A 25,210-nucleotide genomic window follows, 5' to 3' on the forward strand; every position below is an offset into this window, starting at 1 on the left:
AAGTTAGATATTACTTGATCAAAACTTATTTTCATCTGAACAAGATCCTTTCACTATCCCACAATATTGTACTACTGCACCAATTTTAATGAGCTTGGTCTAAATACTTCAGCAATTTTTAAGAACATTTGCACTGAATTTTGTCTTTTATTTAATAATCTGTAATAGTCATTTGCAGGTAGAAGCAAGTTGTTATATTTTCATTTAGAAAATGCTTTTCTCTTCTCTGCGACCTATTAAAAAACACTTTCATATGTCAGTGCTAGCTATATGGACAGAGAGATGCATTAGATTTTTTTTTTTTGTTTCTCAAATACATTCATTATTCATAAGTAACTCACAGAACAGTCCAAATGAACTAATTACAGACTATGGGTACTTTGTAAATTATTGAACTGGACTATTTGTGGCATGTTATTGAAACAAATTCTTCAGTGAGTGTGATTAAAACTTCTGAATTACAGAATAACAAAGTAAAAAAAATACTAAATTATAAACAGAGGACTTATGGTATCAGATTTTATTTATATAAATTTATGCCATGCTCGGTAGATCTTATCTTGCCAAAGGTTTGATCCTGAAAAACCATTGTACCTGCTATACCTGTTTGTGAAAAATACCTAAAAATTTCCATATTTACTTTTAATCTAATGGCAGAAATAATAAAACAAGGATATGAGAAATTGAGTTTTATTCTTTAGGTATGTTTTCAGACCCATAAAATGTATTAAGTTCATGCTGTTTGTCTGTTTTTCTATAGATAGAATGTATCTCTGGTTTGGGTTAATATTTTCTAGTTGGGCTTTTTTGTTGTTTTTCACGTGAATTTGCCACACACAGGATTTCAGTCTGTGTTATCCTGTTCAACAGACAGCACCCTACTGAACTCTTTTATTTAAATATGTTGGCCTTTCCCACTGGTATGTTCTCAGTGGAGAAGTATTGGATAAAATTGGTATGGCTTGTCAGCCATTTCAGGAGGGCAGCTGGGGCAATGCCTCCGAGGCATTACCTGTCACTGGCTGTACTTGGATTCCATCCTTTGAAGCCAGCAGTGTTGTATAAAGTCTCAAATTTGTTTTCATTTTGACTTTAGGAAGTCAGATAACTTCTCCTTCCAGAAGAAATTATTAAAACACGACTGTTTATCTTTTGTTATTGGGCTGGTGCCTGCAGATGCTGGTGAGAAACTTTCCTGCTGCTGCCACGTGTCCCAGGCAGGGCAGTGAGCAGAAGAGCTCTGACAGTGGCACAGGCTTGTGGCTGTACATTTCTGATGGCCCATTCAGCCAGCAGCAAAACCAGGATGAGTTTCAATTCAGTAGAAGTCTTCCAATGGGAGTTAAATGCAGTTTTGTGGAATCCACGGCTCCTTTATATAAATGTAATTTTCACCCTGAATTTGAGTGCAGAAAGGGAAACTCTCCTAGAAGGCATTGGGGAAGTTAATACAAGTTTACTTAAAGGTTACAACAGGTGAATTACCCACCCCCCCAGGAATAAGGACAGTGAGAGTGCAGATACACAGCCCTAATCTATGATTCAAATATCTCCTTTCCTTGGGAAACATACTCTCTGCAGATCTAATTCCATTTGCTGAAATTGTGTTTAATACTGGCAAAACCTCAAGTTTCAATCTCCGTCAATGAAGTTGACTGACTGCAGCCAAACTGTTCCCAAGTGAACATCTCCATGAGACAGGGCAGAATCAAACCTTCAGGGAGCAGAGCAGAATTTCTTTTTCCAGGCTGAGAAATTATTTATTTTTTGCTTCCTATATTGTAGAGAAAAGCCTCACCACTCCCTCCCCCCAACCTTTTCTTACTAAAGACAACATGAATTATTAAATAGAACATCCATTCATATGTTATACTCTTATTTATTAATTTCACTTTTGCAATATCCTATTCACAAATGTCCTTTGGGCATCTTTTTTTTCACTGAGGTGAGTAAAATTTGTTTTCTCAGCATCTTTATCCATTATAGCAAAAGGCTAGCAAGTACATTTTGCTTGTCTGAAGATAAACTTAGAAGAAATCTTTGCTTGACTGATTTTATTGTTTCCTCAGACTTGTTTGAACTCCATTCTAGATATGGATAAGTAATAAGATAATTCTATCAAAGTTCAAGTGATCAAATGTGTGAGAACAGTCTGAAACACATATGGTCAATCTCAGTAATATTTGCCATTACAACAAACATCCTCCTTAACTGTGCTGCTTCCCTTCCTCTGCCCTCAACCCAGATTTTATTATCTTGTTTTCTATCACAGCTCTGGTACTATTTATTTTTATCTATCTCTTAATATTCAATCTAAAACAATTTCAGGAAAGGAGCCTTGTAGAATATGTGGGCAATGAACAAATAAAAGTTGTGGGAAGAATATTCTCCTTGCACACCTCGTGAAGCTGCAGATTTGTGTGCAGCTGCTATTTTGAGTCTTGCTACAGGAACATGGTTATCCCAAACTTAGAAGAGTGTTTGGCTGGAGCTCTCTCTGAGGGAAACGTGCTGCATTCCCATGTTTAGCCTTGAATCTCTGACCTTTCATGCTTCAAGTTTCCTGTTGGACTGAGCAAGATTTCCAGCCAGCAGAGGTTGACTCTGACCCCATGGCACAGGCTATGTTTAGTGCCACTGACACAGAGCTGCTCTGTGGTTTCTTTACACAGAAGAACAAATGCCCCAGGCTCCCCAGGTATTTCACTTTCCCATGCATGCCCTCCTATCTGCTCCACACTAGAGAAAAAAGCTGTTTTAAATTTAATCTGGTTTAATCCTTTTGGAATGGTTGAAACAAGCTTTCTGATAAACCACTCCAGACCAGCTCAAGAGAGCCAGAAAGAAGAAAAAGGTTGGTTGGTTTTTTTGGTTTGTGGTTTTTTGTTTTTTTTTTTCTTTTTTTTTTTTTTTTTCTTTTTTTTTTTTTCTGTCATTGCTCTCAGAACCCCTTGGAATTAAGGACAGTATTTCTTTAGAAAATCCAGGACTAGTCTGCACCCCTTTTTCCTCCTCCTTGTGCAGTCACATCATCTTCTTCAGAAAGACATGTTAGAGTATAATCATTTAGAAGAAGCCCTCAGCATTCCTTAACTCCTCCATTCTCCTTGTTTTACCCATCCTCCCCACTCAGTATGTCAGTGCTGCCTGTGGCATTTCTGCAGCAGCAGCTGCAGCAGTGTGGCAGGTTTTCTGCTGGGCAGGGTATCCCAGATCAGAAAACAGTCTTCTGAAACCTCAGCTCCTTATTTTAGATGGTCATAACTGCTCAGGGTAGGTGTGCAGAATATTGCTTCCAGTGTGTGTGACAACTGTGAAAAAACCCTTGCTCTTCTCTCACTTTTGGCATTTGGCAGTGCAGTCAAAGCAGGGAGTCTGTGGAGCATGAAAGAGAACTGGCTGACAGCTTCTGCCAGGCATTGATGGGGCAGTACAGATGTGATCAGTCCTGGTTCTGGATAGCTCTGGAGTACTCCAGGTGGGACAAGGCAAGGAAATAAAGATTTTTTTTTCTGGCTAAGCCAAAAAAATGGCTCGGGATGGAAGAGTCATGGTCCTGGGCTGGCACATCCTGTGAAGCCTTTTCAGGTTGGCAGTAGACTGCTAACCTGCTAACCTGCATGTTCTCAGTAAGTGAGACTAAAATGATATCCACAAAACCAAAATTTAGGCTTATTGATGAAGTTTCTTTCTAACTCTGTTAGAGTAGATGCTATGTAAATAAGCAGAATAAGACCCACTTTTGTTGAAAGTAGGAAAGGTAATGTATTTTTTCCTCCCTCCCCTGCTCAATACAAAAGTGAACTGGAGACTGTCATCTTAGGGAAAAGCAAGTAGCCAATGACATTGAAGATGAGAAAAAAATGAAAGAGAGGGCAGAAGTCTGACCTACTTGTTCTGGTGCTTAGCACTGCTCCTCTTTATCCATGCTGTGGGAAGGATGTGTATGAATGGCATGAGCATGTGATTAGATTAGACTTCTAAAAATAGTGTCCACATTTTCAGTCTGAAAATAATTATATATATTGTGTGTGTGGACATATACATCTAATCTATATAGCTGTGGTTTTATCTTCATTAAAGCTTATTATCCAAAACTTGACTGCAATGGACTGACAGTTCTGATAGCTCTCAGCATGTGATGTTAGCTCTGGGGAGGGGGTAAAAAGTTACATAGCCCTTGAAAATAGTTTGAAAAGATAATCTTGCACTCTTAGTCAGGCAGTTTATGGCTTGTTTTGTGTAGAGGGTGGCTGGCAAAGTCAAGCTGCAGCCCTGGCTGAGGAGAGGGCTGTGTACACAGAGAAAGTGCAGAGCTGGAGGACCAAAAAGAAGCAAAAGAAGAGACATAGAATATGTGACTTGTGTAGACAAGTAAAGAGATGGTGATGAGGAGGTGGAAAAAAGTCCTGTGTGCCCTGAAATAGGTAGCAGTTTTGTCAATGGCAGCCTGGGAGTCTATTGAATGAGAACTTGTCAAGGGAAAGGTAGGGAATAAATTAAAAACAAAACCAGGAAGGTGAAGAAAAAGAAAAAGGAAAACACAGAAGAAGAATTCATATAGCAAAATTAACACAAGAAGGGTTTGAGAGAGAGATAGACAGGAGGGAGTGGGATGAAGAGAAAAAGAAGACAAAACTCAAAACTTCTGAGTAGCAGAACTCTCATTATCTTTTTGTTCATTATCCCTGTTTGGTGAACAGCTAGCACATTGTGAATTCACTTGAATATCTAGAAGAGCAGAACTTGTGCAACAGAATGCACTGAAGTATAACTGATTGGAAAGAAACAAGGGAAGAAAAATTGTCTTTTATCTTTATCTGTAAGGCCTGAATATAGGAGGAGGTCCCCTTTGAGAAGAATAATACAGACAGACACTATGAGGCAAAGTAGCTGAATGACCTGCTCAAGGTCATCTCACAGGCAACAGACAAAGCTAAAAAGCTTGGAGTTACATTGCACAGTGAATGAATTCATAAAGCTGACAGAGGGCTGGCATGCTCTAATCCAGTTTTGTGGCTTCTTTTTTTTTTTTTTTTGTAATCTTCAAATGAATTTAAAAAATTGGGATGCTACTTTTTCTCCCTTTAGAAACTTCTTTACTATGAGAATTAAATAGATGTTCCAATACTGACTGAAGTCTTGCAACACTGCCTAGGATGGCTCTTCTCAGTCTACTCCTCCCATGCAAAGCACAATGCTAACAATTAAGGAAAATCCCTCTTTGTTCTGAAGCCTGGAAGGAGGTATACCAAGCTATCTAACATAGCTTATATGACCTGGTAAATCCCAGTAAAGAATCCTCAAACCCTGATGCAACAAAGCAATTCCTCCCCATGGAGTTTCCCTGCAATGCCTGCTTTCTGTAGTTGTGCTGATTAATATTTCTAAAGACTGCAATACTGTAGCCATCAGGCACTGAAGGCCAAATTTCAATCTAATGCAAAACCACTAATCAGAAGTTGAAGTATAATTGAGCTTTTAATTTATTAACTTGAGAGAGGATATCTTGCAAAGGGCCAGCTGAACAGTACATGTAAGTACTTCTCACCATAGCAAGCAGCCTCTGCTTTAAACAGTATTTGTGTCTGCAAGCTAAAGCATTAGAAATTTATATTAAATAAGCTCCTTGACAAAGTGTGCTTCTAAATGCCATTTTGTCAAGCTTTTTATTGAAACCACAAGGTTTTGGATTATTAGGTCTTTGATCTCTTAGGATCATTCTCACAGTGCACTTCTAGCTTTGTGTGTTTTAAGCATGGAGATGTTTGAATATCTCTCTTCCCCATTCCAGGAATAGTTTGCTGAGCTAGCATACAATTCTGGTGGAATACCCCACTGATTTATGAAAAGAAATCAGTGATTTATTATATACACCTTTTCCACTAAAGTCATTTGACATCACTCAAAGAAAATCTCTGAAAAAAAGTTTTACCTTAGCAGCAAGAATAGCAGAGTAAAAGTGGACCAATTACTCACTCCCCATCACTTGCATTATTAAGGAGCCATGTAATTGTTTTATGCATTTAAATATGCATCTTTTAATCTGTTGCTGTTGCACAAAGTTCTATCAGACATTGTATCTAAATTAGCTTGTTTCTTTTATTGGAAGAGCATTAAAAAAGGTGAAGATGTTTCCATGTAACATACAGAATCATAGCAGGGAGAGTGTAATATCAATGATTTGCATAAATGACTCATAAATAGAAGCATTCTAAGTGATGGGTCTATAATATCAGTAGTAATGGATCTGCAGGTGTATTGCTGTGCATATTTAAAACCAATTTCTCAGGTGCCATGTAGGAACAGCTCTGATGAGGCCATCAGTGCTCCTGTTGCAAAGAAGCAGTGGTATATGAAACCAGTAGTGGATGTGTTGAAGCATTAGGAGGAGGACTGAGCTCAGAGGGCTTTTTCAGGAATGTAGAAATTGGCAGACAAGGAATAATTACAAGTGATAGCTGGAAATTTTTCAGGGTGCTGAGGTGTCATTACAAAACTCTTTGAGGTCAGGAGGCAGAGAAATAATTTTACACAAACATTGTTTGTCAAACAATGTTCCCTGGTGACCAGGTTCATTTCAGAACTGATGATTTAGCTGCTATCAGCTCAGGACTACAAGTGGTAACTCCTGAACACAAACCTCTTGGCAAGGTACTCCTGTTTCCTTTCTAAATAAGCTGAAATTGATCCTAAATATAATCACTTTAAGACTGAAATATAAAATTCACTTGACTTGACCTTTATACTAATAATGAAATGCAGTCATGAGAAAGAAATTTGGTGTCTCCATCTCCTCAGCCCAAGAGGACCTAATAGATGCAGAGTCATAAACTAAATTTTGAACACATTTTTTAAAGCAAACACAGGGTTTTAGAAAGAAACAGTTTCCATTTTTCTGATTATAAATTCTATTTCTGTATTTAAAATAATGACTTTGTGATTGTTTTATTTTGGGGAAAAGGGTTTTTTTTGACTCAATGGATCTCATTTTGGCATTATCCCTGTAAATTAATTCTAGGCTTCTACAGGGATACTTCTGATGTAAACATTTACACATAAATGATAAAATAGTCTTGGGAAGCCTCTTAAACAATATCCTAATCAAGAAAAACACTGAGACCAAACCAGCAGCCATTGGTGGCTGAAAGCTGTGTTAGTCTGCCTCAGACATGAGGGGCAATCCTCCCATGTGTGTGGGATCCTCCTGCCCTGCTCTGGGAAGGACATTCTGGTGCCCTTCCTCAAGCTGGGTGGGGACTTGCCCTACCAGGGCTTCCCTCCCAGCTTGCAATAAGATTCCTGTCAGCCAGCCATGGGTACAGACAGATGCAGGTACCAGAGCTCCCTTAGAACACACGGCCAGGGCAGCACAGAGATTCCAAGCTCTCAGGAATTAGGAGTTGGGCACTGTGACTCTGGGCATGCAGAGGTGTGCATTGATGGCCACTTTCCCCAGGGCTGCTGACTAGTTTTTCAAAAGCTTTGAACACCAGCCTTCTTTGCCACCCTGGGTGTTGCAGTCCCATTATTAGAGGAATATCATAGGAGTATTATAGCACTGAGAACAATTAATTAATGGCAACATGTCATTATAGCAAGACTTCAGCAGTCATAGATTCCAAGACTTATTTGAAGGCCATTATAGATTCAGTTATCCTTTTGGCCATATGGGGCTTCATTTGAATTATTTTTGGCTTATTTAACTGTAACTGAAATCAGAATTTTTCCCCATGGTAATTGAACATTTCAGAGCTTTAAAAGGCTTGGGCTGTCATAAAGAGCTAAAATGTAAGGTGTGAACGTACAAACAAACAAAAAGGAATGTGTGTGGGCAGAAGATGTATTCCCTAGTCTGGAAAAATTAAGATTAGAGAAGAGAAATTCTAAAAAATTTCTTAATGGAAATGTCAAGGTAGCTGTATTCATGGCAGCAGAGCCAGACACCAGTTCAAGAAATAACCAAATGAAAAAGAAAAACAAGACAGGAAAAGAAAGTAAAATAGCAACATACAGTGTGAGACAAGATTTCTGTTACAATCCAACTGTCTGTCAACTCTTCCATAGCCACTCCTCTGTTAAAGCCAGTGAGCACATACACCTTATCTATTGACAGGCTGAGGATGCATTATTTCCATTAGCAGGTTACCTAGAGCACAGGACTGGAAGGGTCTGGAATATTGAAAAAGCCCTTTCTATAACTGCAGCAGTCATTTAAAAAATGTTTTTTACATTCTTGGAAAATGTGCTTCAGATGCCATCAACAAAACAGTTCAAAAACCACGACTGAAAGAGCAGGCTGAAGCTAAAGTACATTTGGGAAAGACTTTTAGAAAGATTAGGCACTTTCCTGGTGCTCTGTGTTTTGTAGTTACAGGAATTTGTTAAATACAACTCTCCAGAGAAAAACTCCCATGGGCTCAACTGCTCTGACTTGGGGGAATGAAAACCAATCCTCCTAACTGTGAATGTGGTGGCAGGGTTTTCATGCTGTGGAATAGATTTTTCACTGTGCTAATGAAATGCTGATTGCCAGACAATAAAATGGATGCATCTTAGTAACACCAGATCAATTTGGCTTCCTTATTATAACAAAGGTAGCATTCATTTTTCTCAATTAATCAGGCACATCATCAGCACATCTCAGCTGCAGTCAACTAGTGATTATAAATTGACTCCGGGGTCACTTGGTCTCTGCCTTGCAAGGGAACATTTTAAATAATGTTCTCATTTCCCTGCGTGGTATTGGAAATCATGCACATGCACTCATAAGCAGAGAGTAGACTTGATTTTCTTTGCAATTTAGCCAAGATCTGGAGTGTGTCCAACAGCAATTAAATCATGCCACCTTCTTTAGGCTTCAACAGAGTGGGGCAATTTTCTCCTGTTGGGAAAGGGAATGTTTCTGTATAATTATTTGGTCAACTGGAAGATCAGACTCAAGTTACAGATACTGATGATTTCTTATTCCAGTCCAGATATTGTACCTGTAACAATGGTATGCAAATAGTTCTCACGGGTATTGAAACAGCTTTTTGTCTCTCTTTCCTCCTCTCCTCCCTTTTCCTGTTCCTTAGTTGTGGGTGGAAGAAAACAGATTCTTTTGATTATAGCCCACTTTTGTATATAGATTGATCAACATTTTTATCTTTATTAGCAGCAGGTAAGAGAAAATATTTACATCCTCTTACTAAACTTTTGGGTCTTTAATGCTCACATCCTCTGGGCTCTTTCTGTGGGCTTAGAAGGACCAGAAACTATTTGTAGAAACAATTGTAGAAACAATTTATAGGATGTTGGTGTGTAGGTTTAGATCACTGCAGAGTGTGTAGAGAGAAGAAGGTGCTTTAATTTACCTGTATGATGAGCAGGAACACCCTACAGTAGAGGAATCTGGAAAACTGAAGGAAAAAAGGGGTAGTTGATGCAATGCTGTTTGTCAGACAAGTTATGAACTTGTGTCTCTTATTGATCATGAAAATATATATCCAGAGGTGCGAGGGTTTCACTTCACCTTTCCTCCAACATGCTGGACACCCATCAGCTCACGATTTTCCCAAGTGAAGAAAGTCATTCAGTAGCCAAAGTGGATAGTCAACATGATGTTTTCAAATGTCTCAAAACATGATGCTGTCAAGAAGAAGGCAGGCACAATGGCCTCCCAATACCCAATACATTCTAGAAACTTTAACCAAATTGGGCTATCTTTCCCATAAAGAATTAAATTGGCCATAAATTTACAACTTAAGATGACATCGTCTTGCTATAGTTGCCATTTTATTTAACTTTTAACGTCCTCTTTTTTTTTTTTTTCTATTTTATTATTTGATTTGGAAGTCAGCTCTAGGGAGAGTTATTCAAGCTCAAAACTTGGGTGGTTTTCACATTTTATAATCTTATAATCATAATTTCCAAACTTCAGACTAAGTCAGGAGTGAATCTCATCCAGTTAAAACCAATTGGAATTTTTCAATCTCTTATTTCATTGCACTTTGAATAAAAGTTAGCTTTTGTGTGTTCATATTTCATGGCTACTCATAACAGATATGGAGATCATGCTTAACTCCCATTGCTTGAAAATTGCATCAGCAAGTTTGTTTAACTTAATCTCTGATCCCTACTTTGGGAAAAAAATTCTGAATGCTTTCTGATAGCTTTTCCTTCTCTCTTATATCCCATTCCTATCAGAGTTCATTTATATTCTCCCAGCTTACTCATGCCAGCCCTGACCAATTTAAGAAGACTGCTGCCAATGTGCAGACTTCCCCAGAGTCTCCAACATCATAAAGATAAGCACTGTTGTTGCTAAGAGAAACATCCCTGTCTCTTGCCCAGGCTTTTTTGTAAAGTAGATGAAGTGAAATAATAATATTAAGCTAAATGTGATTAATAGGGTAATCACATTTTTCATCTCAGAAGTGTTCTATCAGCTCTCCTTCTATTTCAGTCAAGGGAGCTCTCATTTTCTGTCATGCTCTAGCTCTTCAAAAGGAAAAATGTAGATAAATTTTGCAGGGTATAGGTGTCCTTGCTCAGTTTCAATCTGTTATAAAGGAATATGCTACCAGGTAACCCTCAAAGGACAAAATCTGTTGCTCAGACCTTTTTTGTCACGTGAGTCCACATAAACAAGGCAAACTCAACTAATAAATATTTCCATGTTAATATAGTTAATCTTAATTATAGAAAAAAATTAAAGGAAATACTGTACTTCTTGGTGCTCAGACTTTGGTTACTCAAGTCATTGTTTATGGGGCCTTCCAGCCTGATTATAGGGGCCTGTATGTGGCTTATATCCAGGAAAGCACTCAGGAGCAGGTTTATGGTTTAATGGGCATCTAATGTTGTGCTGGATTAAAAAGTACTGGAGCTTTACAATGCCATCATTTTTGGGCAGCAGTCTTTGTCAATGCCAGCAGGGATTTCTGCATCAGACAGTGGTAAATGCTGACCACTGGCACCACAGAGACTCTAACAGAGAGCTGTCCCTTCTGTTTGAACTGACAGCTTTGGAGGATGTAAATTCTGCAAGCAGCAGGTTGTGATGGGTTTAGGAGAGTAACTGCTCCATTACAGATCACATTAAGGAACTTTTTACTTGGGTGAGGGTTTTTTGTTTTCTTATACCCAGATATAATCTCATGGCAATTTGCTTAATTACTAAGGAAATTGCTTATTCTATGTCCTTTTGTATGTGCTCACATACCTTGTGAGTACATCTCAGGATGGACTTCATGCCACGAAAACCCTGGGACAAAATCAGATGTTAAACCACTGGAATAAGAAGGAAAACAACAGTTTCTAATGTCTCTCCTCACTGCACCACTGTGGGGAACAGGAAAACTGGGCAAGAGCCAGGTGGGAGCTGTCTGCAATTGAACATACCAGCCAAGCATCTGAGGTAAAATAAACCAAGGCCAGCCAGGTGCTCTACAAAAAACCCTTCAGAGCTTGTGTTGTGCAAGGGTGCAGCCACACTGGTGCTTCACTGGCATGAACTTCAGAAAAGCTTTATAGAAAGCAAAGGCATACTAGGCTTTTGCCCACAAACTTCTAGACACTTAAATTTTGAAGACAGCTCTAACCAAAGCTGTCTTCAAAATACCACAAAGCTCTTCTTTTTCTAGAAGTAGAAAAAGAAGAGCTTTGTGGTATTCACTTTTTCTGCTGATAGTAAAAAGTCCTCTGACATTCCCAATGGAAAGGTCAAATGCTGAAAGGTACTGAGCACCCATAATTTTCACTACAATCAACCTCTGAAAGTTCCATACCTTCAAGGACTGGACAGAAAGAATTCCTACTGGAAAAGGTGTGGGAGGGCCTGACCTTTGACATGCCAATCAGGAGAAGAAGGTGTTTTGAGGTAAAAGACCAACTGATGAGGAAAAAACACTTTTGATGGTTTCAATCTTTAATGTTACCACTGACTAGAGACCAGTATGTCCCTGATTTGCCCCGTGATGGGAAAAGAAGTGTCTTGTGCCCTGTTGGGAACCTGACCAGCAAATGAATTAGTGTGAACAGACTCTGAAAAGAGTTGCCCACTCTTCTTCTTGGCTGGGAGGGTCTTGTGTGTGCCCAGTAACCTGGACATTGGGGAAATATAAGGACTGAGAAAAAAAATGTGGGGCACAGGCATTTTGTAAGACTGGAACAGGACTAAATCTCTTTGATCTGGCTGTATGTGATATTGTGACCCCTCAGGAATGAGGCAAAGTGCTGTAAATCTCATTAGAGGAGAAATTAGAAGGAAAGATATTGAGGAGACAAATAAAAATCCAGTAGTGGTCTAACATAGTAGTACTATTATTTCATCCTGCAAGGTGTATAAGAATTTGTAAAGGTTTTGAGTCCTGATGGTTTTGAGGTTTCTACAAGCTGGAAAGGAAAGTGATGTGAGTGTGGGGAGAATGACTATTCAGCTTTAATTTGGGCAAAATCTTTCTGTAAAGGCTTTAATATCAGCTTAAATGCAGCTGGGGAAAAAATGGTTAAAGATATGCTGTCTCTCAAAATTCCAAGTAAGGAGATTATAGATAAAAGGAAAGTTGGAAAAGGAATAAAAAGACAAGACTTATAAGAAATTTTCCTTAGTGTCCTACTTTATAAAAGGATATAAAAATTGCTATTTGATTGAGTAATTGCCCTGTACTGCTGAATTGTTTTCCAGCATATAATCTTCAATTAACAACAAGTTTGAAGAGTGTTAAGCTTCTAAGTTTCTGGAAAAACCCAACTGACATTAGTCATAATTCTCTTAATTGCATTTTAATTTTGTGAGTTTACTGAACTACCTGATGTAGTTTCAGCAGAGACTTGCATTCCTTTTTGAAACAAGATATAACTCTTGTGCTGAAGTCTGTGGATTGCCTCAGAAAACTGAAGTCATTAGAATTTTCTTATTAGTGAAAATCCTGTAAAGGGAAATGCAAATTTATGTTTATTAAATTGTTTGGCCAAATACAAGAGAATGTCATGTGAAAGCTGCTTGGAGACCTTTCATACTGTCTGAGGTGGTAAATTTATCTACCTGTACTGGTATATATTGTTCTTCTGCTGGAATTTTGCCTCTGACAGAAGTCACCCCTCCAAGACTGATTTTCTGCAGGAGGCAAGGGTTAATGAATTCCTCCAGTGCTGAAGGCAGATGTTAAATAAGTTGCTGCATGTCAGAAGTTCTGTGTTGAAGGAGCTTGGAGGGCAGTGCTTCAGTGGTCATGCTGCCTTGACTCCTCGAGGAGAGGCAGCTGCAGGCACAGAGCCACAGCTCTGTGTGTGAGCAGGGGTTATTTGCATGGCTAACAGTGACCTTTGGGTGTCCTCTTGCTGTGTCCATGCTTTCCAAAGACAACTAGAACATGGGGTACAAAGATGTGGCCTTTTGAATCTCTATTTCTTACAGACTTTTAATTAAAACAAAGAAAACTAGTGAGTGTAACGCTTGTTGTAGGAGGTGCATATTTTAGTAGTAAATGAGACACCAGAAAAAGAGAAATAATAATAAAAAGGTTTCTTTGTATATGTTTTCCCTAAACAAATCTGCTAGGGAAAGTGCACTGTCACTTGATTTTTCTTATCACAATATTTCCTATCTTTACCCTGTAACAGGAAGTCTCTCCTGGGGCTGGGAACAAGAAATGGTTACACCCATGAGTTAAATGGAAAAATACACAGTGGCAGCCAAGGAAACTGGATTTTAACAGCTTTCAGCTGGCCTTCCTCGTACAGGTGGAGTGACACGCTTGCACATCTCTGCCTAAGGAAATCCTCCTCCATGTGTTAGGGAAGTGAAGCCCTGTGGTACACCCCACAGTTCTTGGGAAGGGCTGCAACATGTCTGACGTGGAACTCAGAACTGCTTATCTGCTCTTGCTGAATACACAAATCTCAGTAGCTGGTCACAACTTTGCAGCCTGTAATGCAAAAGCAATTGCTGGACTTTTCAGCTCCATTAGCACCAAAAACTCCTAACAGGGATAAAACTGCATCTTTGTGAACCTTCATGCTTTTGAAAGTGCAGTGGGCTTAATATTCCATTGGAAACATTGTCTCTGGCTTAAAATAGCTCTAAATTTCAGTCAGAGCTGCAGTGGGTTCTAGGTAGACCTGGGATCATTTTAAAAGACTGTGCTAAGATACTGGTAGAATACTAGCTCTACAAAACCTGCTGCATGCATTAATCAGCAGTCATCACACAATGAAGGACTCTGGTTGCACTTGCAATGAAGTACCCAAGCTAGGATGTTTGCTTGGTTAAAGTCTGTGATAAGGCTGCTGAAGGGCTGATGAGAACCAAGTGTGGAGCTGCTCTTTGAACACAAGCATGGAGCATTTCCATGTAAATAAGTTCAAACAGTTGAGGGCTGGTGGCTGCATTAGATCCCACAGCTGGAGTGGGGTAATCAATGTCTTTTTCTCTGTTTTTTACAGAGCTCTTGAAAGTAGAAGAATTTATTCTCAGACTCTTTAACTGAGCAGTGTCTTCAGCTACTCTCACACTTGGGTCTTTGCTCTCTCTGCTCATCTGCCCAACAATAGACTCTGACATTAGGAAGTGGGAAAGAACACATTTCTCTACAGACATATTTGTCTGTTCTTTGGAACAGGATCTGTGGGTGTGTCCTGTATTTCTAAGTTCCTTTTCTTTACACAGATATTTGTAAAGTCCCTAGCTAAGCCACTGACACCTCTACTATTTTCTTATCATCTCCAGTCCCACTTTTCCATTTAACTTCATGGCCTGTGTTTATTCTGCTTAAGTATGACACTTTACAAGTTTTGCACATATTTTTGGGGATTTGTAATACCTTTGGAGGCATTCCCTCCATCCTTCCCTTTTCATACCACATCAAAGAAATGCTTTTGGGCTTTGAGTACTACTATTTTTTTTTTTTTTACCACTTAAAAAGACAGTTTTTCACCCTGACTCACATTGTCCTCGCTTGCTGGAAGGATCTTTGTGATCAGGATTCAACTTCTGACTTTGCTGCCGGTCCTTTGATACCCTGTGCTTGTAAACTTCACTGTTGCTATAAAAGAGAACCAATAAAGTTCCTTTCTAATCCCTCATCTTTTCTGGTTTTTGCCTTATGCAACTGCTGTCTGCTCTGGGCAGAAGGGCTTTCCTCCATTGTGTTCATACAGGTCCTCACATAGAGTAAGAAGCCAGTTATCCAATATAGTCACCCTGACAAGCATAGCTGAGAATATTCTCCTGAAGTTTCTTTAGCTTTATTATTGTCACTCTCCTCCCTTTGTCCAGGTTTCATTCATTTTTTCTTAAAACTTGTGAATTTCAATAATGCCTTCTGCTCAGTAGATCCACTAAAGGTAGCATTTTGAAAAGGATTTATTTCACAAATATAATGTTCTGTAAAGAAGGTCTGTTTTACAGGATGAATTCTCATATTCATTTGAGACAGTCCCAAGAGCTGCAGCAGACTATCCAGGATTGCCTTCTGAAGCACAATATTGTCAGGTCAGACACAGCACTTTCAATAAGCCATTGGGAGTCAATTAAAAGTTTTATGAGTTCTGGCCTGGTTTTGCAGTGACAGCTCCTGAGGTCGGGCCAGGTCAGTTTGCATCAACCACACTTTGCTTTTTCTGTGCAGGATCCACACCAACATTCACAGACCATTTGTTGGCAAAACCCTCACACAGTTTAAAGGCCTTTTAAAAGTGAGAGAAACCCAGTTGTCAGGACATTTGGAACTCTGGTGTGCTGGTATAGTTTCTATTGCAAAACTCCATCCCTTTGTTTGCTTAAACCCTGCATGACTTGACACCTGTTTTGTAAGAAATTATTCTTCCTGGTCTCCAAAGAAGGCCTCTTCTGATGGAGATCTTGATTCATGATATGTAGAAGACTTGAGAAGTAAAATGCACAAGAAAAAAGAAGGAAGAATTATCTAAATCTCATCAAAGAAAAATATTAATTTAACCCTTTTTCTTCCCTCTTTCTCTAGTACCCCATTTCAAAAGGCAGAAGTATCCATGCAGTTCCTCTTGCAGAGCCCTGACTCTTCCTCCTGGCTCTATCTCCTTTCTGGTCCCTGACTTTCCAGGAGGCTGTAGGTTACTCTGATACTTTTGTCCCCCTATCATTAAAAATATGGTTGACATAATCAGTGTGGTGTATCATTTGGGAGAAGCAGTGAGTGTGTTGTAATGTTTCCTATTCTCATTTCAAGCAGTATTTTGTTGTCTGGTGTCAGGATGAGGGCTGGTTTTACAGCCAGCTTCTGGTTTTGGCTACTTTAGGCAGGAATAGAAGGTGGCTCAAGAACAGAAGCAGCACCATGAGGAGGTGACACCATTTTTCCTTCCTCTTTCACTGCTGGGGACCAGCATCAAGCCTGGGAGAACCTCCAGCACTGTGAGAAGGAGAATTCCTCCATGTTCTGAACCAAGGAGGGAGCCCAAATATAGGCAGTCTCCCTCTTCTCAAAAACATAGAGTCATCAAAAATCCATGTTCTGCTTATGATGTTCTTCTGAAAAATGGAGTCAAAACAGGAAAAACATTTGTTTCCCAATAAAAGCTTTCTGATAGGCACTGAATTCAGAAAGCAAAACTTAGTGTAATATGGCCAAAAATCTGACCTCTGTGCTGTCTTGCAGCATATTCATGATCTTCAGATGCATGAATATGCTGCAAGGAAAAGAATTCAGGTATTTACCCACACTGAGCAAGACACTCATGAGTGTTTGTAGATCTGGAAAAGCTGTGTAGTCCTTGTCCTTCACAGAGCTTAAATAAATCCAATAAGAAGTACTCAGTAAACTGCAATTAAACTTTGTGGGATCCAAGCCATAAACTGTAACTTTTCAAAGGAGAATTTGTCCTTTTTATATCTGCTTCCACAATGTTATCTGCCAAAAAATACCTAAAAACTTAATTCAGCCTCTAGGAGAGAATTAGAAATTTTTACTCCTTTGTTCTCAGTTTGTGGTAAGTTTGGTCCAAAATTCAATGCCACTCATGCCCAGGAGTGTGGACTCTTATACCCAAGTCATTTGTAGACTCTTATGTGAATTAATTTAATATTAGGAAAAACTTACCTCAAAACGAAGAAATAGAGGGGACCTAGGTACTAATAGTTATTAAAATGCTTCATGTTTCACATTGGTGCCTTTAAAACTAGTAAGTTTTCAAACTGATAAGGCATTGCTGTATCAAGTTTGACCTAAGTTTTAACTAAGAATTAAGGACACTTAATGAAAAAAGAAAATGAAATCTCTCATTCCAATTAACACATAATTACATATTGGCCTTGGATGAAATGACTGCCATTTTAATTTCATTAATATGTTGATTGAGTCAGCTGTTAAAAATCCTCTTAATAAAAAATCTTCTTTCAGTCATATGCTAGGTATTGCTATTATACAGTAATGATCATTTTATTGAGAGGAATGGTAATATATTATAATTTCTGGTCATAAAAAGATAGAAGTGTACAATATCTATAAAGGAATTTAATAGAATAATGTCTTGCCAAGGTGATTTGTCTTTTTCAGATGTGATTTTAGTTTTCTACTTGCAGAACACAAAAGACTAAGATGAGTTTAGGAGTATTTACTTTGCCAGCTTTCTAGAGGCAGAACTTCAGATACTGGGACAGAAGGTGCAGTATAAGACCTGTGAATTATTTCAGCAATAGTGCAGTAAAGACATCTCTTAATATGGCAGGTTATTATTGAAAGCATTTTTGATATTTTACAACTTGGAATCTGAACGAGTCATTTTTCAGCAAATTCAGCATCACCAACACTGCTGCTTTCTCTGCTCCCTCGTGGCCTTGCAGTCCAGCACAGCGGGGTGATGCCTGGCAGCTTGGAAGGAGGAATGGGCTGGGACCTGCCAGAGTGTGTTCAGGGGCAGTCACTGGAGCAGGTCCATCTCAGGAGCAGGGTGTTGGGAGGGCAGTGAGTCATGGCTCACCTGCAGTGTGAGTAAACCAGTGTATTATTTTATTTTGTGAAGACATCTGAGTGATCCCATAAATCTTAGTACTGCCCATATACACCCCTCACAGGGTTTGGTGTTAATTTTGCTCCGTTACCCAAAGCTTTTCATTGTTGTATTTGTGTATGGGGGTGTCTGTGTGTAGGCACATGGCATGGCTGTGGATTGCTTGTGATTAAAGAAGTTTTCAACAGCTTTCATGATGGTATTTTAATATCCAATATTTCAGAGCAATTCCACTTCTAGTACTGCAAATTTATTCATTCATGAGATGTTTTTATGAATTACCGTTTCTCCACGATGCTGCTTGAAATTTGTCCTAACTCATTATCTTCTACAGGTTTTAAAAATTTTCTACTTTTTGATATGATTATATAAAATAGGTTAGAGCAACAAGTTTAGAATCTTTCACTAGATATTTTGGAGGCTTGATGAGTAGGGCATTGCACTGGGCAAGGAACAGACTGAAAAGGGAAATTGCAGTTAATGGAAGGATGCATGAAATCTGAAAGACCTTATTTGATATTTTCACTAAAATTCTAGTCTGTGTGAACTAGAAAAATATTCTGGTAACAAAAACTGAGATTTTATCAATCAGTGTACAATTGATAAAAAATTGCTCACTGTGAGATCTGGAACATTGAAAAGAAAATCGGAATTCCAGGTTGTATTGTGAGGCATTCATCCTACAGACTAATCCTGCAGACTGCAATAGCTACTATGGAATAGACTCATATGTATTTTCAGATGTCATTTCAAGAATAAATATTTACAAATGCCCCATGAATAAACAGGGAAGTTTCTTTCAAACTTTGCAGCATAGTAGCAAAATAATAATCCTTGATATTTTAAAACGGAATTTGATGTATTTACAAAAGGGTTTAGATGACATGATTCTAGCTCTAGCAAGGCATGTTGTAGACATTGACTCAAGAGTATTCTCAAAATATGGAGTAATTTGTTAGATACATCCATCCTACTTTTCTCCAGCTTTGGCTATGGTTAATGGTGTTTGTATGTGAGAGTAAAATCAATTTATGTGAGTGAGAATTACAGAAGAGAAGGGGTTGCTTTCGGACATTTATATACTACTGTGTCACAATCTATGAGTCCGGAGTAAAAAAAAATTAATGCCAAGTAAGATCCAATTCTCTGGACAAAAATAGAGATCTGCTGGCTTTGGCTTTCGTAGCACTGAGATAGTCAGTCAAGCACTGTCTTGGATGACAAGGTTAAAATATAGCAACTGCACTGTGGATTTAAAACAAAATTATAATGGAGATGGCAAACTTAGTTTGTGAACTAAAGGTCACTATTTTAGGGAGGCACTGTATAATTTCACATCCTTACTGACTCATATTCATTCCTTGGTATGGATTACTCATGTTTCTGTTAATATAATTGGGGGTGGTTTGCAATTGAGACTGTTTGGCTGCTGTCAGCTGGGATAGAGGTGCTTATTAACAGTGCTTTAAGGGTGAGTGGGTGTGTGCACATGCCTCAGAAACATCTCAGTCTTGAAACTGAATTTGGAGCTACACATTTAAAGAACCTTATATTTATTTGTTTCAGCTGGATTCTTTCCAATTATCTTCTCAGATTCATGTAAACATCCATCAAAATGATCTCAGTTCCAAGCAATATACTGTAAAACACTTCCGTGTTCAAAACCAGCCCTCAAAATCACTGCAGCTTAGCATGTCATGTATGTATATCCAAAGTGCTCCTGTTAAATGGTGGAGGTGTAATTGGATCCTGAGAGCATGGGAGAAAAAATCTATCATGCTGCTGGTGAGTAGTTTTAGGATACTTTGAAAATTTTTGATCTCGTCCTTTGTTATTCCTAAAAAAGGAGTTTTCAAACCAAGAAATATTACAGCATACATACAAAGAGATCGTCAAAGGAAATTTGCCCATGTCTATAAAAACTGCCATAACAAGGCTTCCCTACTGAGTATTGATCAAGTTTTACTCTCATCATTGGCTCTTTAACAAGTTGCCTTGGTGTGGTGAATGGATTCATTCTGCATGCGTGGAGCAGGCAGGGTGAGCTGTAGTACTCACCAGAGCTCCTTGCAGTACAGATTTCCACTTGCATGAAAGTGTGGATCAGTCAGGATTTACAGATGCATGAGGATTTTGTGAGTCCTGGGGAGGGGGTGAGTCCTGAGAGGGTTAAAACTCATGACAAGGAACATTGTATCCTACACCAATTTGTAACATAATGATTTTCCTTACTCGTCTGAAACCCATATATTGTGATTGACTTTAATTTGCATTTAGAGTCATCATAACCCCAGAGTAAATTATTTTAATGCACATGAAGTATCTATGTTCATGTTTTAATATTGAAGTTATAAGTAAAAAAGTTGATGTGTAAATAATTGTACTGCCTTGTTCAATCTGTCACAGTGTGTTCACAAAGCAGCATTGCGATCTAAAAGGTCCTTTTTTTACAACAGGAAATAGATTTAAGTTTTTACTATTCTACTTCATAAAATTAAGCTAGTCTGTTTATACAACTAATTGGTTTGGGGTTTGATACTCAGACTAAAAATACCAGTTTCCTTTATTTGGGACTTTGAGAAACACATGAACTTCAGACATAACCTGGCAAGAAAGAGAAAGCTAGAAGTTAGTGAAGATTTTTTAGCTGTGTACTGCTGGAGAGAATTGTTATACAGTAATCTGCTGTCCTCAGAGGGCCAATTGAACCACCTTTTCCTGTACTCACCTATAGACCCACTGGGAAAAACAGAGAGATAGTGCATGTCAGCCTCTGGCTGCTGAGGATGTGCAAGCAGTTGTTAAACTATAGCCTGGAAGGAGAACTAGTCTGAAAATATTTGTGTAATGTATTTAATCTATTTCTGACGGGCTGTGTTTACAGAATAGATTAACTGTGAAATTGTATTCAAAGTGGGGCTTTTCCCTCCCACAAAAAACCCCATAGAAAAATGGCATAAAATTATGTTGTTCCTCATTTTCATTCAGGTAGCTTTAATAATAGCAGCAAATTCTGCTTTGACTGTTTAATGTAAAAAACAAGGAAGATAAGTTGCCACTTAAGTTTTATGGAATGGAGAGCAAGACTTGTTCTATTTCCTTATTTAGTTTTACATTAACTTATCTCCCTGTCCAAACTTGAGTGGTTCAGCTCTGTCTGAGTGGCAAAGCCTTTTCAAAGTCGTCAGTATTGAGCTGCTTTCTGAGACAATATAGTTTTAATTCCTTAATGCATATTTTGGGCTTAGTGGAGCTGCAAGAATTTGTCTTTGTCTACCTGGTGAAGACAACCCATAATTTCTTTACTCCAAAATAGATCTTGACTTCTGGTGGCATTTTGCACATGGAACATCTCCCTGCTATTACTGTCTGCTATTTAAATAGGACGCGCTTTCTCCCAGGAAGGGCTCCCTGGGAACGCTGAAACTTTCTGAACATGCACGACTTTCTCTCCTCAGTGCTGGAGTCCACCCACTCACAGAGTGGGAGCCTCATAACTCAGGTAATTGGAGCATCAAGTGCAGCAGAACTGGGAGCAGGAATGCTGGTGTGGAGCTACTGGGACATGATGACACCTTTGAGAGCCATGGGACAGCCCCATGTTACAGGAGCTTTATGGACAGCAGTGCTCACACATCTTCACAGAGCTCCTGGATGGTCAAAAGTTTTGCTGTGTGGATTCAGAGTCTATCTGAAACAGATATTCATATTTTTGTATTGCCTTTTCTTAAAAGGGGAAAGGAAGGAGTGCTTAACTGACAGGTCCTACTTCTGTGCAATAATTGTAGAATAGTTTGCGTTGGAAGAGCTCTTTTAAAGGTCATCTGGTCCAACACCCCATCAACTATCGCAGAATAAATCCACATAAACAATGTTTCAAGCAGAGCCCTTTTGCTTGCTACAAATTGAGTTTCTTCAACAGCGTGCTTTCTCTTTTTTTTTTTTTTGTTTTTTTTTTGTTTGAGTTTAGGGAGTAGAGCCGTTTTTTTGCAGTCTGTTTCTCGTCTCCTACACACTATGTTTGTTAACATTCAGAAACATGAAATGCAACAGGCTCTTCATCAGTTTTCTCTTTTTTGCATTTAATTTATTACTCCCACAGCAAAGAAGCTGTAGGACTTCACCATGGTGCAAATATCACTTAGATACATTTATTTTTCATTCAAATAATTCAAAGATGTTCATGAGTAGCTGAAATACTAGAAAGAGGAGGTCCCTTGGACCTTGTATGTACATCAACTTCACATCTTGCTTTGAGAGCAATGCATAAATACATCTAAATATGTTGCAAAATTATGTAATCATTACAGCATACTTTTGAAAGGAATAAATAGAACAAGAACAGGGAGAATTTTTACTTTTTATTGCATCAGTGCCACTAGAGGTTAAGAGAAAAGCAGGATAATGTGCAGCTTTTCAATATTTCATATGCAGTTCTTACATTCAGGCAATAATTTTAAGGTCCTGGCTTACTGTAATTGAGGAAAGGTGTCACTGAGCTTTATTTTAAATCCACTAGATTAGATCTGGAGTAAGATACAGCTTTGTTTTATTTCAGTTTTTGCTTTTGATCACAGAGGCAGGGATTACTGAACATATAGAAAATGCAGAACTTTTTTGTATTCTGTGTAGTGACTCAGTTTGGGGTTTTGAAAATGGCAATATTGAGAACAAGAGATTCTCTCTGAGTATTGACATATAATAATCTGGAAGGGACACCTCTACAGCCCTGTACACTTCTTGTAGAGATGTTCCCAACCTGTGCTGGGTTCACCAGAACCTTTCTATTTGAACTGTAATCACACCTCCTATGTTAAAAATGGGTCTTTAATATTTTCTAGAATATGCTCCAGTTACAGGTGTTCAGTTTTGCTGCAATATGGAATGTTATTTGCAGTGTGTACTTTAGTGGTTCATACCCCTCTGAGACCCTTTTGTGAACAAGAAATACCCATCAAAGTATCCAGGCACAGCAACCTACTCTCTTCCCAGAATTTTGCATAGACCTGCAAAGGGGCAATGAGTAAAGACTCTTTACCCTGGGGCCAGTTCTGTCCTGCCTTTGACAGCCCCCTAGCTAATGCAGTTTTTTCACTGGATGAAACGACAGCTGTCTCTGCTGACAACTTTCTGAGGAAAAAAAGGCTGAAAAAGAGAATTGTCTTATGTTTTCTCCTTTAAAAAAAGCCTAGAAAATGATAACAAAACAGCAAGCTTAAAAGTTTCTCATGCCACCCTGATATATGACATAGGCACAGAACAGAAAACAATTATAACTGCAACTACTTTGACAGACAGGTATATTAAATATAGTATTTAATGGTTTTGGAAGCCATCCTTTGCCTTTACTTGGGAGACAGACCATAGTTAGAAGTCAGGGTGAGTGATGCTGCTCATTGCAACCCAGGTAGACTGGCTTAAAGTGAGTGATTGCCAGCTAGATATCATCTGTAGAGATAGATGGTCAGGCTGGACTCCAGAAATGAATCTTCAATAGATCCCAGTAGTGATTTTTTATTGCTTCCTGTACTGATAGAGATGCTGAGGGATCAAAGTCTTTTTCAAGTGTGCTGCATTTGCTGGATATGGAAAGGCATAAATGGCAATAATTTTGAAATTAGTTGCTGGTTTACTGATTTCTGCTGGTTGTAATGCTTTGCCCTATCTGAGGAAAGGAAGATTAAAGAAGCACTCAGCTGAGAGGGGTCTGCAAGTTCTGTTACTGTTGAGAAGTGCTGTTATTTACCTGATCAGCCTAATCCATTTTCTGTTATAAACAGTCTGGCAGATAAACATCTCCAGTGCTGTGGGGGGAAATATTCCACATGCACTGCTGTGCAGCAGCGTGCCCACCCAATAACCACTACCAGATGAATCCCCTGAGCAGAGCCTGTAAGCACAGTGTCTTTGTGCAAGCAACTTTTCATTACCCTAGGTTATATAGACTATCCCTTATACCAGCAAGAAGTAATTGCAGAGGCTTAGCACAGTATAATTAGAAGCTTTATTATGCCAGTTGGAGGAATATTTTATATTAACACTGACAATTTTCCTGAGAGTTTTCTGTGAAAAACAGAATGAGAACATGGATGTGATGCTAAATCTTACAGGTAGCTGTTTCTCAGTATAAAGTCACCTTTCTAACATCTTATTCACACTGACATATCAGTTCTGGCTCCAGAAACTTCCTAGCAGCAGTGCTTTCCTCAACCACAAAACACTGCTGTGCAAACAAATTAATACAGTAATTTGGGGATTTGAGAGTTTACAGTAATCTCTGAAAATGTAACTAATTATTTAATACATTAACATAAAGACTGACAAATCTGTCAGAGTAGTGACTGAATTTAATTACATTTTTCTGTTATGTTTATGTTTCTTAAAAATAAAAAATAGAATATTATCCATCATTGCTTACTGCTCAGGTAAATGGAATCAATTTATTATTCATTCAGAGATGTCCTCTCAACACTTAAGGTAGCTATATCACTGATTAGAAACTAAATTGTGGTAGACCTCTTGGCTGCAGCCATCCATTTCAGTACTTGAGTGGTATCCTGTCACCAGAGGCAGCATTGGCATGGAAAGAAGGGTGTTCTGCTGCATGACACTCATCTGGAGTGGCATTATTCAACACCTGGCAAGCAGTGTGGGACGAGGAAGGATTTGAAAAGATGTTCCCACAGCAGCTTGTGGTAATGGAGCAGAAAGGAGTGAAATGATTTTGTTGAATCCTATATTTGCAAATGTGGGTGGAATTCTCTGAATAATTTTGGCTGAAATGAAGCCTTTGCTCAATTTCCTCCCCTGCCTGGGGGAAGTGAACCCACACCCCTACTGGGAATGCTTTAGTCAGAAGGCTACCACTTCATCTGGGGTAGTAATCCCTCATGCCTGGATTGCATATAATGATGACATTTTGTCAGTAATCAACAATTAAATTGGCTGGGGAAAAGCAGAATAGGAGTGAGCCCACAGCCCAGAGATCAGGCCACTCCTCTGGGAAACATTTAGGCAGTTTTTCTCTAAAACAGTCAGAGAAGGGAGTTGAACCAAGGGCTGCCTTTTATTCCCTTGGCCTTGGAACTAAAGCACATCAGGTGACATCCAGACTTGTACTTGGAGATTACAATAAAAGAACAACAGTGCATCACAAACAGTGCAAAATAGGCTTAGCATCTCTTCTAAAATTATTTCAAGTGTCTGACTTTCAGGAAATAGTGTTATCTTAAAAAAA

The sequence above is a fragment of the Haemorhous mexicanus genome, chromosome 4 (genome assembly GCF_027477595.1).
Source record: "Haemorhous mexicanus isolate bHaeMex1 chromosome 4, bHaeMex1.pri, whole genome shotgun sequence".
Classification (NCBI taxonomy): domain Eukaryota; kingdom Metazoa; phylum Chordata; class Aves; order Passeriformes; family Fringillidae; genus Haemorhous; species Haemorhous mexicanus.